The 19,789-nt window shown below is 45.0% G+C and overlaps 1 protein-coding gene across 6 annotated transcripts in view; it reads right to left on the bottom strand.

Moving 5' to 3' along the window:
- The window catches only part of Bach2 (BACH transcriptional regulator 2), a 336,474-nt gene that overhangs the window by 257,814 nt on the left and 58,871 nt on the right, over positions 1-19,789 (bottom strand). The window contains exon 1 of one of the 6 annotated variants that reach the window (XM_076924039.1): positions 13,215-13,342. The exons of the other annotated variants lie outside the window; for them this stretch is intronic. The gene's annotated coding sequence lies outside the window, so the exon portion shown is untranslated. Of the gene's footprint in view, positions 1-13,214; positions 13,343-19,789 lie in introns of those variants that run through there. 6 annotated transcript variants of the gene reach the window in all.

Below are 19,789 nucleotides of genomic sequence, written 5' to 3' on the forward strand. Positions count from 1 at the left end.
GAGGACCAATGAGCAATCTAGTTGGTACTTGGATGTAACTGGTGACAGCAGTACCATGTACCAGACCTTAGTGCCTTTCCCTGCTGCCCCTCAAGAAACAGAGAAAACAGTGGGCAGAGAGAGGTCTGAGCCTGGCTGCATCATCTTCAGGATTCTGATGTACAACCTCCCGGGCAGACAAACAATGATTTTAAGAAGTCAGCTAACCATAAGCCATATGAACAAAGTTACTTAATACTCCCATCCCCAACCCCGCCCCCAAAACCGGAATAAGGATCTGTGTTTTGGATTGTGGTATTGGTTCTTTACAGAGCTTTTAAATTACTTTAATTAAAATTTGGAATAAAATTGTGGCACAGTTCCAGGGCTTTTGATTTGTCAAAAACAAAACAATTTGTTGTTTAAACAAAAACAAGAGTAAAATGTTTCTGACTACTTAAGTAGGCATGCTGCTTTTTCCTTTGAAAAATGCTCACAAGAGGACAGCGGTATACCGACTGAAGTAATTTTATGGGAGGAGGTTCTGCCCCACTCTAACCGGTATAGCTCCTGAATAAAAGGCACAGAAACCTGGTATTTTTAGTAACAAGCTGTAAGTCTAAACTGGGCAGGCTCTGAGCTATTCTAACCTACATCTCAACCATAGGCTCCACATGTGTCCTCAGGATGATGTTTCTCTGGGTCACATGCTTATGGTCCATTCTCCTCATGGCAACCCTTCTTCTTCCCCCATGTTTTCTCTCCTCATGGTCTCCACCTGAGACCCATACTCTATCTCAAGCTCCGCCTTCCTCTCTCTCCTGCCCTATCACAGGTTCTAGCCTTTTATTATCTAATCAGAGATTATTGGAGAGCATTCTTTACAGTCATTGGTCAATACAATGCCTGTGTCCAGACTATAACCTGATCTTGTAACAGAACTCAGCATGAGTACACAGCACACAAGACCAACCCAGCAGTATACCCTAAGGCGTCTTTCAGTCACCTACTGTGTATCATTTTTCTTGGAAGCTGCATCTAGTGAGGTTCAATGATGTTCTCATACTCTCAATGGTCCACCACAGCCCCTTTCAGCTCTAAGTCCTAGGTCTTTGTTTACTGGAGAAAAACACATCTGCCAATGCCAGGACACCAACCACAAGGCTGTATTTCCATTCCCATACTGACACTTCCCATTGCTATAAAAATGAGTTTACAATTGTGTTTTTAAAAGATAAATTCTTAACCCGCAAACATTGTTATTCTGTGAACACCATGTTATCCTTGTTTTTTGTTTTTGCTTTGCTTTGTTTTGTTTTCCGTGAATCAGGAAGGAAGGTGACGTCACTGCCATCACAGATTCCAAAGAAAATGGCATACCAGCCTCAGGAGTAACACATCTTAGCAATACTACAAGGGGGAATCCCAGCACCCCAGCTTTGCAGGGTGAATCCACACAGCCATCACCATAGGAACACAATGTCCAGCCAACAGTGGCTTCAAAGGCATAAAAATTCAATATCTAATTGACTAAAAAGTAAATGAAAAAAAAAATCATGCAAAATAGTTGAATTACCAGAAACGGTGGCTAATGGATTTCTGACCTTTACAGTAGAAATGCTATACATGCTGTGTCTTACCTAATACATGTATTGATCCAACCTGTCACGTAACTGGAAAGTTTGTCCCTGTGCCTTACAGAGATGCCTAACGTCACAAAATGTTACATTATTCTTCACCTTGGCACACAGGGAATGAGCATGAAGTCCTAACCAGCAGACAAAGATGCTTGACTGGCTGCTTAAATACGGCAGCTTCCAGGTGCCATAGTCCCCGATACCTTAGAACCTGAGCACACAGTACCACTGAACTAACTGACCTGTCCCTCCTTGTCCCTCCTCCAGGTGTTCTTATGTCATCTGCATGTGCCATTCTACAGCCAAGCCAGACTAAAACTTCTCTGAGGGAAATGTCAGGGACATAGAGAGTTCTTTATTCTCACTCAGGGAGTCAAGGACTGTTAACACAGGGTTGAAAAATAATTTTGGTAATTGCTACACAATGTCTTTGAAGTTTTTTTGTTGTTGTTTTTTGTTTTTGTTTTAGGAAAACATTCCCCTACACTGGGGCATCGAACCCCCACAGGATCAAGAGCCACTCCTCCTACTGATGTTCAAGTCTTTAAGTCTTGATGTGTTTAAGTCTTCTGTTTTAAACACTCTCTCCTCTCGTCTCTCTCTCTCTCTCTCTCTCTCTCTCTCTCTCTCTCTCTCTCTCTCTCTGTCTCGTGTGTGTGTGTGTGTGTGTGTGTGTGTGTTGTGTGTGTGTGTTGGGGAGGAATAGTTAAGGCATGTGTATGCATGGATGCCCCTGCCCATGCATCCACAAAAGCACATGTGGCTTTAGTGTCTTCTTCAAGTGTTTTCCACCTTAGTTTTTGAGACAGGGCATTTTACTGAGCCTGTAGTTCTCCTATGGGCTAGAATGGCTGGCAAGCAAGCCCCAACCCCTGGGTGCTCTTATCTCTGCTGTCTGCAGCTGGGGTTCTAGGTGTGCACTGTCAAGCATGCCCAGGTTTTCCTCATGAGTTTTGGGGTTCAAACTGAGATTTTCATGCTTGTACAATAAGCACTTTAACCACTGGAATGTCTCCCCATCCCAGGTTTGTAAATCCTCTCTAACTATTATTGGGAATAACATACAGCTGTTTATTAGTTACAAGTATACTATATGTTTTTTGATTAATGCTTTCAGTTCCGATGTCAACCTAAGAGATAGTTTATCTAGCCAGATGCAGGGGTGTAAATATTCTTTTTGGTCATGCTATAATAAGCAGTATATTCTGGGTAGAAATGACTTCAAGATAGTATAAAATTTAAAAAAGCATACAAAGATCACAGATGAAAAATAAACCCACCATTGTCTCTGCCACTAAAACACATGCACTTGTGCACATCTGTACGCCAGTTAATGACCATTGGTAACAGGAAATAGCTCTCGGAACAGAGGACACTCTTAGAAACTGGGTCAGTTCACATGAGGATGGCAAGCAAGGTGCCATAGTCCCTGATACCTTAGAAGGACTAGCCATGGTCTATCAAGTATTTCCCATCTCCTTTCAAACAGGGAAAACCTGGCTGTCCTGCAGTCAATCTGGTTATGAAGCAGCATAGAAAAAGCTACAGCTTAAAGACACAACCTGCTTTTCTAAGTACAAATCATAGAAAAAAGCTGCCCGGGACATTACAGCGCAAACATAGGTGTCTTCACTCAAGTTCTAAATATTTTCTTTTTATCTTTTTAAGAGGTCGAAATCCCCTCGTATTGAACAAAACTATAGATCCAAAGGGTGCCTTGAGAAAACCAATCCCGTATGTCCTAGAGTTTCCTATTCAGCTGATCCTAACAAAATTGATCCAGTGGGCAATAAAGTCTGTGTTCAGCCTTACACAGCTAAAAGGCTAATGAAATGTAATCACTCAAGGTGAGTGGAAGGAAGCATGAAGAAGCACGCAGGGCTGGGGACTGGGAAAGTGAAAGAAGGGGGGGGGGGGTTAGGGCTCAGCAGCAGAGTGCCTGCTCAGCATGCTTCAGGCACTAGGTTCAGGGAGGGATGGGAGCAAGGGAAGGAAGGAGTGAGGGAAGGAGGGAGGGAGGGAGGGAGAGAGGGAGATAGGTAAGTAGGGGATGGGGTTGAAAGTTTCCAAAATAAGTGAAAAGGAAGGGTCAGGCAAGCAAATAAAATAGCATTGGCACTACAGCCAAGTGCCCCTCACCAGCCAAGTCCTCTCTATGATGGGGACTGGGAGACTCGGGTTCCTGGTGAGAATCCCACACCCTGTGCGTTTCTAGGGTTATATACTCTCATGGTTTGGGCGTCTTGAGCATCAGCAAGTGGGAGTTGTGAAAAGGTGAAGACTGGGTCTACCTGTTTCACCACTATTTACCAACAACCTCCACCTACAATGAGACATCTGTTTTACCTGGATCATGGCTAAGATTCTTTGAGGAATGATAAGAATAGATTAAGTCAGCTTGAGTCCATCCTCCTTACTCGAAGGGAAGCTTAAGAGTGTCAAGGGCTGTTTCTTTATGTGCCATGTCTTGGCTCTTGCAAACACTACTGATACTGACAGTTGAGAATGGGATGTGCTGACTTGGGCTTTCTCTCCACTCCAATGCTTCTTGCCCTTCCCATTTGTTTATTCTGGAAGCGTTCTGCGATCTGTCTCAAGGCTGGGTAGCTCAGGTACTCCAAAGGGATCCAGGCCAATAAAGCAAGCACTTCACTCTTCACAATGTTAAGGCTGTCACTCACTGGCTTTCAAATGCCTGTGCTCTGAGACCAGCATGGGTTCTCTGGGCCACCCTTTTCCCTACACTACATTTGGCTGTATAAATAAAAGACTAGACATAAGACAGACCAAGAGCTTTTAGGTAAGAGTGGATGAAGAAATAGAACGATAAACAAACTTCAGAGAGGAAAGTCTGGGGGAAAGTGCTCAAAAATCAGGGACTCAGAAGCTTTAACAATCAGAAGAGTAGGTAAGTGAAACCCCTAGTTCCTGACATTCTACTTCTAGGACTGGAATATACCCCATGTTTCTTTAGTCAAATCCTGACATCTTTGAATTGGAATCATTGTCCAAGACTAAATAAGTGTGAAGCCCATTTATTTCAGAAATCCTAATACCTCCATTTCACTCTACAGAACATGGTGCTGGGATTAAGTACCCAAAGGGGGGGGGAACCCACAGAGACCCTTCCCCACCACACCTCTACTAAGTGTGTTCCCGAGGAGGCAGAGAGACAAGGCTGAGTTCCCCGAGGACTCTCTGAGGCTACTTCTGGATGTGCAGCTCTGGTTCTCCAGAGCACCCATGTCCTCACCAAGCCCACACTGTGGTATCAAGCACACAATACCACAGCTCCAACCAAGAGACTGAACAATGTTTGCCACCTGCCCTGATCCTCATACCCAGCCAAACCCACAAAGACAAAAGCGCCTTTCTATGGCCTTCTTATCTAGGAGTAGGGAATGTGATTGGAAATCAATATTCTAGACTTTAGCTAGAAAATGGTGACAAGGAAGAGGACACAAGAGTTATAAAGAAGAGATACCTATGGATGAAGAGAGGGAGCCGGGTGAGAGAGGAGGTGAGGAGGGGAATGAGGATGGGGATCAGGTGTGGGGAGGGAGTGTGGGAGAGGGCTTGGAGTGAGAATAGAAGTCAGTGAGGGGGCGTCTCTGGGACGATCTGGAGGCCTGGGATTCGGAGGTTCTGAGAGTCTATGGGAGTGACCCTAGCTGAAATCCCTACCAGCAGACACTGAAGTGGCTACTTCCTATAGGTCTTCCAGGACATCCAGTGGAGAAAGGAGGACATCAACCTACCCACAAAACCTTCAACCCCAAATCTGCCCGCCTACAAGGTATGCAGTGATAAAGATGGAGCAGAGACTTCGGGAACAGCGAACCAATGACTGGCCCGACTTGAGACCCATCCCATGTGAGAGAACCAGCACCTACACTACTAATGATACTTGGCTGTGCTTGCAAGCAGGAACCTCCCATAACTGTTCCCTGAGAGGCTTCATCCAGCAGCAGATGGAATCAGATGCAGAGACCCACAGACAAACATCAAGTGGAGGTTGGGGAGTCTTGTGGAAGAGTGGGGGATAAAATTGAGTGAGGCAGAGGCATCAAGGACAACACAAGAAGACCTACAGAATCACTAACCTGGACCCATGGAGGTTCACAAAGACTGAACTAACAACCAAAGAACAAACTGGGGATGGACCTAGGCAACTTACACACTTGGAGCAGATGTGCAGCTTGGTCTTCATGTGGGTCCCCTAGCAAGTGGAGTGGGGGCTGTCTCTAACTCTTTTCCCTACCACTGGATCCCCTTCCCCTAAATGGACTGCTTGGTTGGGCTTCAGTAGGAGAGGATGTGCTTAGTCCTGCTGGGACTGAATGTCCCAAGGTGGGGTGGTACCAAGGAAGGTTTCTCCTTCTCTGAGGAGGAAGAAATGGGGGGAGTGTTTTTTTAAGGGTGGGACTAGAAGGAGAGGAGGGAGTGGGGCTGGAATTGGGATGTAAAATGAATGTGAATGAGTAAATAAATAAATACAAAGAAGAAGGAGGAGAAAGAAAGGGAAGATGAGGAAGAGGAGGAGGAAGAAAGGGAAGAAGAGGAAGAGAAGGAAAAAAGGAAGAGAAGGAAGATGAGGAAGAAAAGAGGAAGAAGAGGAGGAAGATGAGGAAGAAGAGGAAGAAGAGAAGGAAGAGGAGGAGGAAGAAGAGGAGGAGGAGGAAGAAGAAGAAGAGGAGGAGGAGGAGGAAGAAGAAGATGAGGAGGAGGAAGAAGAAGAGGAATATGAGGAGGAAGATGAGGAAGAAGAGAAGGAAAAAGGAAGAGGAAGAGGAGGAAGAGGAAGAGGAGGAGGAGGAAGAAGAAGAGGAGGAGGAGGAGGAGGAAGAAGGAGAAGAGGAGGAGGAGGAGGAGGAAGAAGAGGAGGAAGAAGGAGAAGAGGAGGAGGAGGAGGAAGAAGAAGAGGAGGAAGATGAGGAAGAAGAGAAGGAAAAAGGAAGAGGAAGAGGAGGAAGAAGAAGAGGAGGAGGAGGAAGAAGAAGAGGAGGAGGAGGAGGAAGAAGAAGAAGAAGAGGAGGAGGAGGAGGAGGAAGAAGAAGAAGAGGAGGAGGAGGAGGAGGAGGAGGAGGAGGAGGAGGAGGAGGAGGAGGAGGAGGAGGAGAAGGAGGAGGAGGAGGGAAACCTGATAGTAACAAACAAGCTGGTCTGGATGCCACTGGGCAGCAAGGAGACACGACTTTCACATAACCTTTCCTGAAGCATGTGCTTAGAGACTGACTCTCAGGTAATTGCCTGGTAAAACTGCCAGGTAATGAACATTTAGATTCAAGGCTGCCACAATCAAAGCCAATCTGTCCCTAGGGTGACACTGAAGAGGTTGCCTGTCCCAATGGCTTTCTCTTGACTTAGTGATTTTCTAAAACAAGAATACAGAAGGAATAATATGAGCGAATGGCCAGGCCATGAAGACAGTAATGATGCACTGATTAAGTCTGCCACTTGGTCTAGTCCCAGCCAAGAAGGAGCTTGGCACATGTGTCCAACGCTCACGAGATTCAAGAAAGTAAACAGCATCACAGACACTGTGTAACACTCTGAAGTCTAGGAGTGGGATACAGAGGGCCAGTGTACACTATCTCCCACCCACGACCTTTGAGATCAGCCAAAGACTCTCCATTTCTTTACATTTCCAGGGGTGGGAGTGTTTAGCCTGCCTGCTGGCCTTTCCAGGGCTGTGCTACTGTGGCTTGTGAGGCACAGAAATCCCTGAGGTGAACAAACAAAGCAAGGCTTGTGGGTATCCTAGTTAGCTTTAACAATCAACCTGACATCAATGGGAGTCACCAGAGAAGAAAGGTTGAGGAATTGTCTAGATAAGACTGTGGGCATATTTGTTGGGCCTTGTTTTGACTGCTGATGTAGGGAAGGCTCCATGTATTGTGGGTGACACCATGCCTGGGCAAGAGACCCTGGGCTGTATAAGAAATCGGAGTATAAGCTAGCCTGTAAGCCATCTATCAAGCAACATCCTTCATGGTCCCTGCTGTACTTCTTTGGCTGTAAGGTGAGTTCCTTGGTTGGAGGCAATATTGTGTGGAATAGCAAATGTCCCTCAATGACAGATTGTGCCATGGAATTGTAAGATGAATAATCCCTTTCCTCCCTCACGTTGTGTTTGGTCAGAGTATTTTATCATAGCAACTCAGGAAGTACAGTTGATCTGACCTTTAGCTATCTTCTGGCATGTGAGTGGAGTATGTGATTAAATCTTTGTTCCCTCCTCCTCCTCAAAAGTGGGGTAAATCTTCCTTCCACTCACGACTGCCTTAAGAGCCAAATGGCACAACATGAGAAAAAGAACCCGACATAGCAAATAAGATAGGCCCTTCTCTCTTCTGTCCTCCATCCTCGGCTCAGCACAACTTTATTCTGCATAGAATTGCAAATGGCCAACCACTTTTGGGTTATAAACCCATCAAGAGAAAACAACCTGTGTGGTCTGTGTAGCTGTCAAATTCCGGGCACTTGTTGACACCACCTCATATAACAGACATTACATAGTTGCACTCTGTTTAATCACAATACTTAGGCCAGCTTTCCTTATATCCGCCATCAGCTTAACACACTTCTCTTTATTCTATCATCCTCTAAAGTTGCAATGTTATTACCTATTTATATTCCTCATTTGGATAGCATATATTTTGAGGTTACATGAAATACAAGAATAGAATAATGAACAGTCTTCATCTAAGAAGAATGGCATCGCTTTAGCCAGTGGAGTATGGTTTTTATACTTCTAGAAACATCCCTCTTTTTATGCCTCAGAATAGAAAGAATAGTAGCCAATCCATCACCCTCTTGATACATAGGAGTCAAACTTTAGTTTTAATAGCTTTAATTTATGTTTGTCAGTGTTACATACCACTAGAAGGTGTATCACTGGTGGCTGTCAGATGTACTAAGAAACTCTCAATTGATTTGACAATTTTGGATGAGAAGTCTGAATTCCACTCATCTAGGATAAAGGTTTACCAACCACACCTGGCTTACTAGATGTGTTATCTTTCGATTTCCTCCAAATTGCATCACTCTCATCTCAAAGGAGGCTCCTTGGGAACTCAGGAGGCAAAGGAAATTTACAAGACTCAAGAAGAAAGCAAACTCTTAGGAAGTTCCTAAAACCCACAAGAGTTCCAAGGGTCTTCTCAAAGGTTACATACACAGTAACAACTTCTAGGGAGAGGAGACATTTGGACAAGCCAAGCAGCATTAAGTCATGCAGGCAGATCCAGGGATGCAACTTTCACTAGTCATCACCTGTGTTGGGGTTGGCTTTCTAGTGCTACAGACACATTTGAGTCATGAATGCCTCTGTAACTAACCTGCCTTTCATACTTTTCTATTGCTGTGAACAGATATCATGACTAAGGCAACTGATAGAAGAAACTTTATTTGGGGCTTACAATTTCAGAGGGTTAGAGCCCATAATTACCAAGGTGGGGACATGGTAGTCAGCAGGCAAGGGTGTCACCAGAGCAGTAGCTGATAACTTATATCCTGACCCACAGGCACCAGGCAGAGAGAAAGAGAGAGGGCATGTGGGAACAGTGTGGCTTTTGAAACATCAAAGCCCACCCTCAGTGACACGCCTCCTCTAATGAGGCCACACCTCCTAATCTTTCCCAAACAATTCAACCACGGAGGGAACAAATGTTCAAATATATGTGTCTATGGAGGCCATTCTCATTCAAACCACCACATAATCCCTCACCTCCAATTGTGTCAGTCACCCCAATAAACTCACTGTTCACCAGGCTAGACTTGGGTGGAGTCATCCCTCTAGTCTCCTATCAATGCTGTATCTGGAGTGAATAGACATGTGTTCTTGTCTTCCCAGGAAAAGTCAAACAACACATGCTGATGGAATTCTAGAGCTTCCATCTCTCTCGAGGGTTTGAATAACTCAGGCAAGTCCATTTTCTATGGTTTGGTGGGCATCTCAAATGACAGCCTAGTGGGTTTCTTCCAACTGAGGAGGGACTGATGTCACGGGAGATAATTAGGAAGCACCTCTAAAGAAGCCAAGAAGCCAGCTCACTCTTACATCAAAGGCAACAGTTATACGACTTATTTTCTCTCAAGCAGACTCGGACAACAAGTTATACAGAGAGACAATCTCCTTAGCAGGAAGTGATATATATATATATAACTTAAATCTGCCCACTTTGGAAGCCTAGAATGGGTCTACTGTCTTGTTACTCTGGGGGGAAAGGCTTCTGTTGATTCCCAGAAGAGAGCACCACTTGACATGCCAGGCTCGGATGCAAGGCCACATCAAAGATCATCTGTTAGTTTAGCTCAGCTTTCCTGAGGTGCAGGATCTGTACTTTTCATTACAGGCTTCGTCGTAGCATGACCTGTACTCTCTGAGGCACTGTCATGTGCTGGGTTGTTACACTATTCCACAAAGATATGGTTTGGTTTGACCACAGCCCAGTGCTTTCATGATCTGAACCACTTTCAAAATCAAAATAGCTTGTCATTTACCGTGCTGGCAATGAAACCAGATTGATTCAAAATGGTGCCTTAGAGAAAATTCTTGCTCCCCTCAACAAACAATTCCATGGGTGAGTACAAACATCTCAGCCCCTACAGCTGGTAGTCCCTACACCACCACAGACGGTGGCTTTGGAGTCTTCCAGCACTTGGTAATGTCACTTTCCTGCTTTGAGCTGATATACAATTTTTGTTTTATTGAACATACCTAAGATTTTATGTGCATGTGGTGGGAGGGGTTATCAAAAAGTGGGTCAGCTTGCGTCTGCTGAGGATATAGTAGTCAGCTGAAAATGTCCAATTTGGTGGTTTCCTAAAACTCAATCCTGCCATAATTTATTTCCTATATGTGTCCATTTAACTACTGCTTGGGTCAGACCCGGAAATACGTTCTTTGTCGCATCAGTTATATTGTGACTTACTCTTAAACTCTTCCTCCTAATGGTAATGTCTGGTGAGAAAGAGCTTAAGGATAACCCAGGCCTGTCAACCCATTCTTGGCATCAGCCTTCCAGGCAACTGTTCTAAGGAAGCAGGTCATCTCTGTGCCCGCTCTTCGTTCTGTAGAAAGGAAGCGGCCTTATATTTACCTTTCCATGATTTACAATGGGATGATGGAATGCTATTGCTGGTGGGATGACAGGGAAAGGGACAAGAAACAGCAAGGGCACAGTCACACACTATGTCACCAGCATGAGTAGGGCTGTCTGCTTTCTCCAACAGCAGCTCAGGCGACTGCCTCGGACACAGACAGGCCATGTCCCTCGGGACTCCTCTGATCTCATTATAGCAGTTGACACTAGTCTCCACAAAACAAACAGGAAATGTATGCCTGCCTCTCATGTAGAAAGCTACACATTCCCTCCCAAGGAGACCTCAGCCAGCAGCATGGGAAGGAAGTCGGCTCTGCTCCTAAGAAGAAAGTCTTTCTCTCTCTGGGATGGGGTACAGAGTTGGTGATCTGAGGCCCTAGCTCTGGGTGCTGCGAAAGTGAGACATTTTCTTGCTGCTGATATCAACATTCCAGGGCTCTGAGAGTAGGGCCATTTCCTCTGGTGTAGCTCTGGGGAAGACCTGCGATGCTGCCTAGGATTCTACCTGCTGAGACCAGAGTACAAGAAAGAGGCTGTTCTCCAAGAACAAAATCCAGGTCTCAGTCTCTCTCTCTCTCTCTCTCTCTCTCTCTCCCTCCGTCCCTCCCTCCTTCCCCCTCCCTCCCTCCGTCCCATTCCCTTCCCAGTCTGTCTGTGTGTGTGTGTGTGTGTGTGTGAGAGAGAGAGAGAGAGAGAGAGAGAAAGAGAGAGAGAGAGAGAGAGAGAGAGAGAGAGAGAGAGAGAGAGAATATTCTCCCTAAAATCATTTGTTTGCTACTTAGGAAACTTTGTATACCTAATATCCATTTCAAAAGACAAGAGAAGGGTTTACCTATAAGCTACAAGCTCAGTGGTAAAGCATGGATCTAACACGTGATTGCTGTTGCAGTTTGAACAAGAAATGACCCCAGGGTCTGGCGGTGCAGCCTTGTTGGAGAAAATACATCACTGGGGGTGAGCCTTGAAATTAAAAGGCTTCCATCACTTCCAGTTTGCTCTCACTGCTTCATGCTTGGGGCTCTAGATGTGAGATCTCGGCTTCCTGCTCCTGCTGCCTGCCATCCTTGTCATTGTGGACTCTAACCCCCTGGGACCATAAGCCAAAATAAACTTGCTTCTAAACTTGCTTCTATAAGTAGCCTTGGTCATGGTGTCTTATCACTGCAAGAGAGAAGTTACTGATACAGCATGCATGAGGCTCTGAGGTTAGTCTCCAGTAGAATGCGTGCACGAACACACACACACACACACACACACACACACACACACACACACAGAAAGAGACACAGAGACAGACTGACAGAGAGACACACAGAGAATGAGAGGCAGAGACAGAGAACCCTGGCACCTGGCAGGGTTGATTTTTCCCTCAAGGGGGTATCTGTGAATGTGTGGAGACATTTTGGTTATCTCTATAGGAGGAGGTACCACTGACATATGGAAGGCAGAAGCTCCCAATGCTGCTAAGATTCCTACTCTCCCATCTATAGGACAAACTCCATAGTAATTACCTGGTCCAAACTATCAGCCATGATGTAACAGATGCCCTGCTATAGAGGGAAGACTCAATGTTATAAAGTACGGTTAAAACAAAGCCACTTCAAAATAACGACAATGTTGCCGTTATGTAGTTTGGGATTCCTAAAATGCACAACAGCCACAGAAATGTACTCATCCTCTCCTCAAGCGTGACAATCCAAAGCGGCCCTGTACCAGCACAGCGAAATCACTGGAGTGGGCATGAAGGGAAGTGGATGGGTGAGAACGGCGGAGCACTTGATCAGCAACGTTGTGAGCGCTGTGTTTATTCTAGGTGAGGCTGTTTCTGAAAGCTGACTACTCAGTTCACTGGTGACTAGCAAGAATGTATGAGCTCGGTTCCAGAATTACTGAAACCACATAGGCAACTTAAATACATTTCCATCTCAAAACACCGGCAAAGTGTTCCAGCTTTTTAAATACTAAGAAAATATGAGGAACCATGGTGAAGTTGACCTACATTCTAGGGTGGCTAAGAAGGGGAGTGGGGGAACAGGCTGCATAGTGGGGTTCAGAATAAATGCAAGGTCGCAGGGATGCTGCCTATGAAGTTACTCCCCTCGTTTCTAATTTCCCATTTCCATGTATTTCCTGTTCTCTGCATAGTGTGCTTTCTCACATTTGATGGATCACACACTTAGATAACTGGGTCATTTCCCTCTTATGCAGACTTGCATTCTACAAAACAAGAAAATTCCCGCACTATTGTATATAAGCGAAATCAAAATTTATGAATGAGCAGGGACCATTTCCATGGACTGTCTTAAAGTTAAAGGCCTGTGGTACAAAATAGTAAGCAAAACTGTTTCGTGACTCCCCGCAATTAAGAATCCAGTTTTTCTCACTGTCCAAATGCTAAAGGAATGCCACGGAGTGGGGAAATGATGCCTTCCTCGGACTGTTCATGCCAGCTTGAGCACGGAAACCATAGGAATGGCTCTGTTTTACCTACCGTAATTACAGTATACCTCACAGCATTCTCCACAATATCCACTCTCCCCCTCCACTTAAATCCTCTCAATGATCTCTAGAAACCATTAACCAAAAGTCCTGGTCCAATTTTCCTCTTCTCCCTCCTCTGTGTCCTCAGTCCTTCTGGCGTCAGGACAAAGCAAACTTGTATTACATCACAAAGCAAACTCATTCTCTCTAAAGCAGCCCATTGGTCGGTTACCCTGCTACTGGAACCAACGCTGTCACAGTGTGGTCTTTGTTACTGAGTGCTGCTTGTAAAAAATAAATAAATAAATATATAAAAGTTTCCCAGTACTCCTTTCCTCTGCTAAAAAGAGGGGAGCGTCTAGCCGGGTTCCACCCATGCAGTCAACTAGACATTACCTTATATACAAGAGTCTCTCTGGCATGCCTCAGCCGAGGTGCCTGCTGCGGGATTTCTGCACTAGGCTGCTCGCTGCAAGCCACAAGCTTCCCTGGCTCTCCTTTTTTGCTTTGGCTGCTCTGCCTGCCTTCCTTCCTTCCTTCCTTCCTTCCTTCCTTTCTCTCTCTCTCTCTCTCTCTCTCTCTCTCTCTCTCTCTCTCTCTCTCTCTCTTTCTCTCTTTCTTTCTTCCTCCCTCGTTTCCACTGCCTCACTGTGTTTCTGTGTAAATGATCTCACATGACTCAACAAATCCATCTGCCTGAAGCAGGCCAAGTCTGGAGCCCTCCCAGGAGGGAGGAGAAGAATTGCTTTGTGGAAAGGACCTGGAGCGCTGCCCTTCCTCTGGCTCGAATTACCCGCCTGTCAGGCCTGACGGATCTGGCTAAAAATAAAAGGAAGCGGGCTGTGAAAAGCAGATGAATGGCCTCAGCAGCTCCTCAGATAACACAGACCTGCTGTTGCCCAAAGCTTCCCAAACAGAAACTTTAAATGTGCGACCTCTGAGTACAGCTATGTGGCTTCCAGGTGACCGGGCTGTCTGACCCACCAGAGTGGGTGTCACAGCTTGGATTTTGATTTTAGGCCTCCCCCAACTCTCTCTCCCCCCTCGTGTGTGTGTGTGTGTGTGTGTGTGTGTGTGTGTGTGTGTGTATGGGTGTGTGGGTGTGTGTGTATGTGTGTGTGTTAAAGAGAGAAAGAATGAGGAAGAAAAGGGGAAATAAAGTCTTGTACAAAAAGGCTCTCAGAGCACAGCTGAACTCAGTGGAGTGACGGTTTCCCACGTTTTAAAACAATGTTGTTTCCACCACATAGCTCTCCTCCACACCAGACATTTTCAGCCTCCATATGATGTCATTTCTCCATTCAGAGCCAGCAAAGAGTTAAAAGTCCTTCTTGTAAGTGTATGGCCAGCGCCTGCAGTGGGTATTAAGCACTTAGGTTTGCCATGTAATGACACACTGTAACAATCTGTAATATGAAACATCAGCAAAGCTCTGGCTTGAGGCTCGCTCTCCCCACCATTAGCCATATGTTTGGCTCCTCAGATAGCCAAGCGGGTGTTCCAGCATGCCATCTGGTTTCTATCCACATAGGCAACTGCAAAGCAAGGGTTGTATCCCTCTGGAGCTGTGTGTTTCTTTTCCCGTCTTCCCCTTTCTCCCCTCCCAGCTCCTTGGTTCCCTTGCAAAAGAATTCTCTGCCATTCATCACATGCAAAGAAAATGTTACCTGACCTGGCAGCAGTGGAGCCATTAAGAATGCACAGCTGAACTGTAAACACGCCAGAGGGTCCTTTACAGAATCTCCACAAGTCAGTCTTACCCCCCACATTCTCTACCCCCTTCCTCATCCCCTATGAGTGCTGACACTTGATCCGGCATGTTAAAAATAGGTACATTCTTGACAGATCCAGGGTTTGCTGTGGTGCTCTTCACAGTCACTTCACATACTGACAGCAAGGCTTTAACTTGCACATGTGAGCATGCGCACACGCACATACACTCACACACATACACGCACATGCATACACACGCACACCAGGTGTGAGTGCTCACATGCACACATGCACACACACAGAGACACGCACACGAACAGGCAAACACATGTTTGTCTCAGCATTCAATCTGCCTGACGTCAGGCTGACACAAGATGACATACCCCTGACTCACTTCAGGATTCACTCCCTCCTGCTCCTAGGTATTCAACTTCCATTGTTTAGTTTTCTGATGGCTCTTTCCCCTCCAAGAGAGTAAACAGGAAGATAGATGAGGCACTCTGGAATAGGAACACGAAGCCATTTTCAGTCTACTGATGACTGACCAAGGAATGCCTTCCTTCTTCTGCACTTTCTAGGGGTAAAAGCAGACAGCAAAACCAATCACCCTCCTCTTGCATGAACCCCTGATGCTGGGATTACAAATGTGTGCCACTATGTTGGGTTATGCGGTGCTCCAGATCGAGCCTAGAGCTTTGTTCATGTTAGATGAGTACTCTCCAACATAGCTGCTTCCCCAGGCCTGCACTTTAACAGCATGCAGAAATGGCAATGCTGTTGGAATGTATAGGATTTCCTGGAGACTCTCCTGTACAGGATTTGAAGCACTCTGTAATCTTTTAACTGCATACTGGGATAGCTGAGATGCAGAAAAAATTTTCTCCTTGTTTCTGTAAAACTTGCAACTCATTTTGTTGCATTGAGAGATCATTAATTAGGGATTAATACTTGCCACATCTTATTTAAAAGGCTGGTTTCTTGCATACGAAAAACAAAAGAAAGACTATCATTAGAAAGTGACTAACCAGAATGTCAGATTTTATCTCATGGTGGTCTGGAGAGGCTCTGTCAGGGAGTTCTGTTTATTCAGTCTAACAGGGGTGCCAGGAAGGCCACTATCTGAGCAAACTTCTTAAGCCCACTGCCCTGTGGATCTACACTTACATATATTAATATATGCTGCATTAGCTAATATAGCCATTAAGATTCTGTTTTACGGGCTTTAGAGAATGGCGCCAAAGAGAACTTTTAATTAGAAAGCTTTATTTCTATATAACATAATATGTATATTATATTATTTTAACATGTTCTGTCTTGATATACAAATTATTGAGATATTTTACATTTTACACTGGCACTTGAAACAGTGTGGACTATTCACATATAGCATCTTCCAATGTGTTAATTCAAGGACTTTGGCCCCCTGTGGAAGCAGTGACTGTGCTGGGCAGCACAGACACAGACTTTATAGACAGTACAGGTCAAAGGATGTACACAGGTTTTCTCATAAAGCAATAGCATAAGAGCCAGGTATAGGAGAGGGAGCACTAGGGCTGGGAAATGGCTTTAAGATGCTTGCACAGTCCATGCTGAGGAGGAGAGGTTATAACTTGGGGCCAGAACAGGAAAAATAGGGTGGCATGAAAGAATCAGCCAAAAGGTATTTCTAGAAAGAATCCGGAAAAAAAAGATTGGTCACTCAGAGATTGAAAGAAAGGGCTCATACATAGAACTGTCCAATATGGCTGTGGTTATTTCTTTGTGGTAGTGGTGTTGGTGTTGGTGTTGGTGGTGGTGGGCTGTCTATATATGTGTTTTAATGCTATAATGTAGGATTTCAGTGAAATGTTACCGAATGTATGCTTAAGGTAAAGTCTGCATATACCTCTGCAGTTGAAAACAGGCTATCTATTAAGCACACGCTGAGTATCCCTCATGGGTTAGGTAGTGCTAGACACGAGGGGAGGCAAAGCTTTGGGACACAGCTGAACCTTCTGTTGTTTCCAAGGCAGGGTCTCTACTGTGTGGAGTCCATGCTGACCTTAACATCACTAAGAAGCTCATGCCCCAGACTCATTTCCGCCTTCTAAGTGCTGAGATTACCAGTGTACACACAACACAATCATTACTTCTGAGGGCCTTGAATATGATATCGGGGCCTGAACAGCAAAGCAGAAGAATGTGCAAGAAGTCTATAAGAAGCTCCCTAAAATATAACTTAGAGATTTTTTTTCTGTAAAGTATTCAACAGACTTCCGCCTTGATTCGGAGTGGGTCTTTAAGGCAGCAGAGACTACACCAATTGACTTGAAGTGACCCAGGATTTGATTTCCTGTTTGTATTCAGCACAGCTGAATACAGACCCTCCCAATCCAGGTAACCACAGGGCTGGGTTACTCACTATCTGAATTGTACAATAAAAACTTGGAGAAATTTTTGGACAGAGCCCCGGCTCTCTGCTCTCTTACTGCTGGCTCAGAATCCAACTTGACACAAGAAACGGAATGCTTTGCTATGCCCAACACTATGGGCAATGCCTGCATCTGTGTTCTGGAGAGGAACGGACGTGAAGAGCAAGCTGCACCGGTAGCTATAAAGGTTTTGTCGTCTTTCATTTGATGATTTGATAATCTGCTTCAAACTCCTCCAAACGCTTGAAAAAAAAAATCACGTCAGATTTAATTGCAAAATTTAACAACTAATGTAATTGAGTGTGTAATCAGACAACTGTTTAAATTCCTCAGAACAAGGAACATTTGAAACATACAGTAAGTTCAGCGACTCTGTTACAGTCTGTGGGTTGCCAACTGCACAGATGACTGCAGCCCACCGGTGCTCCAAAGCCTGGGCAGGTGATCCGCTTGCTGAATGACTGTGACAGAGGCCGTATGATTGCTCGATTTATGAGCATAATCGGGCTAGAATCTAAAACACAGCTACGGAACTTCCTGATCAATGGTAACTTCTGTGCTTGCTAATCCTAGTTGTCAACTTGACACGCCAGGGAAGAAGGACTCTCCATTGAGGAATTGTCATCTTTAAGGATGGCCTGTGAGTATATCTGAGGAGCATTTTGTTGGTTGCTAATTGAAGGGTCTCAGCCACCATGAGCATGCTACCCCCCACCCAGGGAGGGCAGGTAGTTCTGAGTTACAGAAGAAAGCTAGCTGAGTAGATGTGTCCAGTTAGCCTGTAAGTTGCGTTCCTCTGGGGATTCTCCTCAGGTTCCTGCCTTGAGTTTCTGCTTTGGCTCCCCTCAGTGATGGGCTAGAAGATGAAAGAAGCTCTTCCCACCCCAATCTAGAACAACTTGTGAGAAATTCAGATATATATCATCAAGTTAGCAAAAAAAAAAAAAAGACACAATTTTTCGATAATCTAATTCAATATTGGTAGTTTCAATGCATTCAAATTTGGTAATGCATTGAGTGGTTTTAAAATTGTAATTAGAAAGGTGTTTTAAGGTACTAAGGTGAAATGCAAATTAAATATTTACAGAGCCCTTCAAATCCAGGGGACTAAAACAGACCTGAGGTTGAAGGCCGTTGGCTTAGTAAGCACTTTGAAGTTAAAATATAAATTTGAAAAGAACCATTGATGTGTCCCTACATGAGGGGCATGAGGTTAGAGGAGCAACTGTTTCTCATTGCCACAAAAATGGAGACTCTGAGGAACGAAGCTCCAGACAGAATCTGGAGAGCATCCAAATGGCAGACTGAAAGGAGCTGAGGCCAGTATCCGAGATATAGGTTTCACGTCTGTGTTTCTCATTGGTTAATTCTTCAACAATTCATTCACTTTCCATATACCAGGCACTCTCTGAGAAACCTGGGACACATCATCAGAGGAAAAGACAAAATTCCCATCTTTACAGACAGATGGAAGCCAGACTAACTGAAGATAGACAATAATCACACATAAGGTTCACAATAGCTATAGTTTCGTTATTAAGGCAACAGGAGCAATGAAAAGCATACAGGAGTCAGGAGAACTCGAAATGTGGAGGGTGTGGCTGTCGTTCCATAGACTAACCAGGGTGAGCCTCACTGAGGAGGCACAGATGGGTAAGTAAGAGCATGTTATCATATAGAGCATGTGCTCCCAAGGACTTGGAAACATGTCCCTGGTCAGAAACAACAGTCTGAGGCCCTCAAGGTAATTCTAATGGACCGGAAACTTGAGTACCACTGGCTTGATTGTGAGTTTAAGGCCAAGTCTCAGGCCCTTCTACATTCAAAAAGAGTAGCTTGTCTAAGTGTTCCACAGAAGCTGTGAAGAGACCGTGTGTCGGGAGATGAGACACTCGAGAGGGATGGGAATAAGGAAAGAGAAGCCAAGGGGCTCTGGGGTCACTGGTAGCCTTAAGGTCTCAGGGAGGGAGGTTCTTACTCCCAGTGAGGAACAACTGGAAGGTTTCAGGCAGAAGGCCACAAGGTTTGACTCAGTTTGCAAAATGCTGGCGTTGTGCTGAGTGGAAGCGCTACGGTATTTTCCTCAGAGAAACCTCTTCCAGTTTTCCTCTGGGCAGTGGTGGGCTTCCACATGTTTGAAGTCAGCTCTGATTCATGACACTTGCTGATTTCCGCGGAGTAGCTAACACGTCTACCTCAGTGATCCGAGTCACCAACAGACTCTGCGAACGTCGAGTTGCCAGAGAGGTGCACAGCTGGTCCAGCACTGACTGCAGGTGGCCTCAATGTCATTGCTAATATTAAGGAACCATGAGAATTCTGCAAGTGGGGGTGAAAGCGATAGCAAGGTTCCATCATTCCATATCAGTGTGGCATCTTCCACGGACATATTACTGTTCATCAAATATAGACCCGATTCCTTAGAATGTAACACGAAGATAATCTATTAACTTCTTTAATT

The sequence above is a fragment of the Arvicanthis niloticus genome, chromosome 25 (assembly GCF_011762505.2).
Source record: "Arvicanthis niloticus isolate mArvNil1 chromosome 25, mArvNil1.pat.X, whole genome shotgun sequence".
Classification (NCBI taxonomy): domain Eukaryota; kingdom Metazoa; phylum Chordata; class Mammalia; order Rodentia; family Muridae; genus Arvicanthis; species Arvicanthis niloticus.